The sequence below is a fragment of the Nicotiana tabacum genome, unplaced genomic scaffold (assembly GCF_000715075.1).
Source record: "Nicotiana tabacum cultivar K326 unplaced genomic scaffold, ASM71507v2 Un00010, whole genome shotgun sequence".
NCBI lineage: Eukaryota > Viridiplantae > Streptophyta > Magnoliopsida > Solanales > Solanaceae > Nicotiana > Nicotiana tabacum.
Genome location: NW_027438248.1, coordinates 997,675 through 1,003,485, shown reverse-complemented (window position 1 = coordinate 1,003,485; position 5,811 = coordinate 997,675).

Sequence of the window (5,811 nt, the reverse complement as noted above, 5' to 3'; positions counted from 1 at the left end):
GCTATCGCCCATGCCTTCCGAGTGGGTCGGGGCCCCAGAGCCGGATCGCCTAAAAATTTTCCGGACTATAGAATATGACCTAAGGAACCATAGTCACCGCCCCGCCATGATCGTTCCTAGTCTTTTGTATTTTTCAGCCAAAAAACTAGAATTCCGCGCGATTTCCATATTTTCGTGTGCTTTAGCCCACGCCTTCCAAGGGGTCCCGGGAACCCCGAACCCCGATCGCCTAAAAATTTTCCGGGCCATCAAATACGACCTAAGGAACCATAGTAACCTCCCCGCCATGATCGTTCCTTATTTTTTGCGTTTTTCGGCCAAACAACTAGAATTCCGCGCGATTCCCATATTTTTATGTGTTATAGCCCACGCCTTCCGAGTGGTCCCGGGACTTCCTGACCCCCATCGCCTAATATTTTTCCGGACTATCAAATACGACCTAAGGAACCATAGTATCCGCCCCGCCATGATCGTTCCTCATGTTTTGCGTTTTTCGGCCAATCAACTAGAATTCCGCGCGATTCCCATATTTTTGTGTGTTATAGCCCACACCTTCCGAGTGGTCCCGGGACCCCCGGACCCCTATCGCCTAAAATTTTTCCGGACTATCAAATACGACCTAAGGAACCATAGTATCCGCCCCGCCATGATCGTTCCTCATTTTTTGCGTTTTTCGGCCAAACAACTAGAATTTCGCGCTATCCCATATTTTTGTGTGTTATAGCCCACGCCTTCCGAGTGGTCCCGGGTCTCCGGACCCCTATCGCCTAAAATTTTTCCGGACTATCAAATAAGACCTAAGGAACCATAGTCACCGCCCAGCCATGATCGTTCCTAGTTTTTTCCGTTTTTCGGCCAAAAAACTAGAATTCCGCGCGATTCCCATATTTTCGTGTCCTATAGCCCACGCCTTCCAAGTGACTCGGGAACTCCGGACCCCTATCGCCTAAAATTTTTCCGGACTATCAAATACGACCTAAGGAACCATAGTCACCGCCCAGCCATGATCATTCCTCATTTGTTGCGTTTTTCGGCCAAAAAACTAGAATTCCGCCCGATTACAATATTTTTGTGTGCTATTACCCACCCTTCCAAGTGGTTCCGGGACCCCCGGACCCCGATCGCCTAAAATATTTCCGGGCCGTCAAATATGACCTAAGGAACCATAGTAACCGCCCCGCCATCATCCTTTCTCATTTTTTGCATTTTTAGGCCTAAAAACTAGAATTCGCCCGATTCCCATATTTTCGTGTGCTATACCCATGCCGTCCAAGTGGTTCGGGGAGCCGCGGACCCTGATCGCCTAAAATTTTTCCGGACTATCAAATACGACCTAAGGTACCATAGTCACCGCCCCACCATGATCGTTCTAAATGCTTTGCATTATTCGGCTAAAAAACTTGAACTCCGCGCGATTTGCATATTTTAGTGTGCTATAGCTTACGCCTTCCGGGTGGTCCCGAGAGCCGTGGACCCCGATCGCCTAAAATTTTCCAGGCCATCTAATACAACCTAAGGAAACATAGTCACTGCCCCGCCATGATCGTTCCTCATTTATTGCGTTTTACGGCCAAAAAACTAGAATTCCACTCGATTACCATATTTTTGTGTTCTATTGCCCACGCCTTCCGAGTGGGCCGGGCCGTCGGACTCGGATCGCCTAAAAATTTTTCGGGCCATCAATTAGGATCTAAGGAACCATAGTCACCGTCTCTCCATGATCGTTCCTCATTTTTGGCAAAAAAAGTAGAATTCCGCCCGATTCCCATATTTTTGTCTGCTATCGCCCACGCCTTCCTAGTGGGTCGGGCCCCCGGAGCCGGATCGCCTAAAAATTTTCTGGACTATCAAATACGACCTAAGGATCCATAGTCACCGCCCAACCATGATCATTCCTCATTTGTTGTGTTTTTCGGCCAAGAAACTAGAATTCCGCCCGATTACAATATTTTTGTGTGCTATTGCCCACCCTTCCAAGTGGTTCCAGGACCCCCGGACCCCGATCGCCTAAAATTTTTTCGGGCCGTCAAATACGACCTAAGGAACCATAGTAACCGCCCCGCCATCATCGTTTCTCATTTTTTGCATTTTTCGGCCAAAAAACTAGAATTACGCCCGATTCCCATATTTTCGTGTGCTATACCCACGCCTTCCAAGTGGTTCGGGGAGCCGCGGACCCCGATCGCCTAAAATTTTTCCGGACTATCAAATACCACCTAAGGAACCATAGTCACCGCCCAGCCATGATCATTCCTCATTTGTTGTATTTTTCGGCCAAAAAACTAGAATTCCGCCCGATTACAATATTTTTGTGTGTTATTGCCCACCCTTCCAAGTGGTTCCGGGACCCCCGGACCCCGATCGCCTAAAATATTTCCAGGCCGTCAATACGACCTAAGGAAACATAGTAACCGCCCCGCCATCATCGTTTCTTATTTTTTGCATTTTTCGGCCAAAAAACTAGAATTACGCCCGATTCTCATATTTTCGTGTGCTATAGCCACGCCTTCCAAGTGGTCCGGGGAGCCGCGGACCCCGATCGCCTAAAATTTTTCCGGACTATCAAATACGACCTAAGGTAACATAGTCACCGCCCCACCATGATCATTCCAAATGCTTTGAATTTTTCGGCCACAAAACTAGAACTCCGCGCGATTTGCATATTTTAGTGTGCTATAGTTTACGCCTTCCGAGTGGTCCCGGGAGACGTGGACCCAGATCGCCTAAAATTTTCCCGGCCATAAAATACGACCTAAGGAACCATAGTAACCACCCCGCCATGATTGTTCCTCATGTTTTGTGATTTTCGGCCAAAAAACTAGAGTTTCCTGCAATTCCCATATTTTTGTGTGTTATAACCCACGCCTTCCGAGTGGTCCCGGGACCTCCTGACCCCTATCACCTAATATTTTTCCGGACTATCAAATACTACCTAAGGAACCATAGTATTCGCCCCGCCATGATCGTTCCTCATTTTTTGCGTTTTTCGACCAAACAACTAGAATTCCGCGCGATTCCCATATTTTTGTGTGTTATAGCCCACACCTTCCGAGTGGTCCCGGGACCTCCGAACCCCTATCGCCTAAAATTTTTCCGGACTATCAAATACGACCTAAGGAACCATAGTATCCGCCCCGCCATGATCGTTCCTCATCTTTTGCGTTTTTCGGCCAAACAACTAGAATTCCGCGCTATCCCATATTTTTGTGTGTTATAGCCCACGCCTTCCGAGTGGTCCCGGGTCTCCGGACCCCTATCGCCTAAAATTTTTCCGGATTATCAAATAAGACCTAAGGAACCATAAACACCACCCAGCCATGATCGTTCCTAGTGTTTTCCGTTTTTCGGCCAAAAAACTAGAATTCCGCGCGATTCCCATATTTTCGTGTCCTATAGCCCACGCCTTCCAAGTGAAGCCGGGAACTCTTGACCCCTATCGCCTAAAATTTTTCCGGACTATCAAATACGACCTAAGGAACCATAGTCACCGCCCAGCCATGATCATTCCTCATTTGTTGCATTTTTCGGCCAAAAAACTAGAATTCCGCCCGATTACAATATTTTTGTGTGCTATTGCCCACCCTTCCAAGTGGTTACGGGACCCCCGGACCCCGATCGCCTAAAATTTTTCCGGGTCCTTAAATACGACCTAAAGAACCATAGTAACCACCCCGCCATCATCGTTTCTCATTTTTTGCATTTTTCGGCCAAAAAACTAGAATTACGCCCGATTCCCATATTTTCGTGTGCTATACCCACTCCTTCCAAGTGGTCCGGGGACCCGCGGACCCCGATCGCCTAAAATTTTTCCGGACTATCAAATACGACCTAAGGTACCATTGTCACCGCCCCACCATGATCGTTCCAAATGCTTTGCATTTTTTGGCCAAAAAACTAGAACTCCGCGCGATTTGCTTATTTTAGTGTGCTACAGCTTACGCCTTCCGAGTGGTCCCGGGAGCCGTGGACCCCGATCGCCTAAAATTTTTCGGGTCATCAAATACGACCTAAGGAACCATAGTCACTGCCCCGCCATGATCGTTCCTCATTTATTGCATTTTTCGGCCAAAAAACTAGAATTCCGCTCGATTACCATATTTTTGTGTGCTATTGCCCACGCCTTCCGAGTGGGCCAGGCCGCCGGACTCGGATCGCCTAAAAATTTTTCGGGCCATTAATTAGGACCTAAGGAACCATAGTCACTGCCTCGTCATGATCGTTCCTCATTTTTTGCATTTTTTGGCCAAAAAACTAGAATTTCGCCCGATTCCCATATTTTTGTGTGCTATCGCCCACGCCTTCCGAGTGGGTCGGGCCCCCCGGAGCCGTATCGCCTAAAAATTTTCTGGACTATCAAATACGACCTAAGGAACCATAGTCACTGCCCCACCATGATCGTTCCTAGTCTTTTGCGTTTTTCAGCCAAAAAACTAGAATTCCGCGCGATTTCCATATTTTCGTGTGCTGGTCCCGGGAACCCCGAACCCCTATCGCCTAAAAATTTTCTGGGCCATCAAATACGACCTAAGGAACCATAGTAACCACCCCGCCATGATCGTTCTTCATTTTTTGCGATTTCGGCCAAACAACTAGAATTCTGCGCGATTCCCATATTTTTGTGTGTTATAGCCCACGCCTTCCTAGTGGTCCCGGTACCTTCTGACCCCTATCGCCTAATATTTTTCCGGACTATCAAATACGACCTAAGGAACCATATTATCCGCCACACCATGATCGTTCCTCATTTTTTGCGTTTTTCGGCCAAACAACTAGAATTCCGCGCGATTCCCATATTTTTGTGTGTTATAGCCCACACCTTTCGAGTGGTCCCAGGACCTCCGGAACCCTATCGCCTAAAATTTTTCCGGACTATCAAATACGACCTAAGGAACCATAGTATCCGCCCCACCATGATCGTTCCTCATTTTTTGCGTTTTTCGGCCAAACAACTAGAATTCCGCGCTATCCCATATTTTTGTGTGTTATAGCCCATGCCTTCCGAGAGGTCCCGGGTCTCCGGACCCCTATCGCCTAAAATTTTTTTGGACTATCAAATAAGACCTAAGGAACTATAGTCACCGCCCAGCCATGATCGTTCCTAATTCTTTTCCGTTTTTCGGCCAAAAAACTAGAATTCCGCGCGATTCCCATATTTTCGTGTCCTATAGCACACGCCTTCTAAGTGAACTCGGGAACTCCATACCCCTATCGCCTAAAATTTTTCCGGTCTATCAAATACGACCTAAGGAACCATAGTCACCGCCCAGCCATGATCATTCCTCATTTGTTGCGTTTTCGGCCAAAAAACTATAATTCCGCCCAATTACAATATTTTTGTGTGCTATTGCCCACCCTTCCAAGTGGTTTCGGGACCCCCGGACCCCGATCGCCTAATATTATTCCGGGCCATCAAATACGACCTAAGGAACCATAGTAACCTCCTCGCCATCATCGTTTCTCATTTTTTGCATTTTTCGGCCAAAAAACTAGAATTACGCCCGATTCCCATATTTTCGTGTGCTATACCCACGCCTTCCAAGTGGTCCGGGGAGCCGCGGACCCCGATCGCCTAAAATTTTTCCGGACTATCAAATACGACCTAAGGTACCATAGTCACCGCCCCACCATGATCGTTCCAAATGCTTAGCATTTTTCGGCCAAAAAACTAGAACTCCGCGTGATTTGCATATTTTAGTGTGCTATAGCTTACGCCTTCTGAGTGGTCCCGGGAGCCGTGGACCCCGATCGCCTAAAATTTTCCGGGCCATCAAATACGACCTAAGGAACCATAGTCACCGCCCCGCCATGATC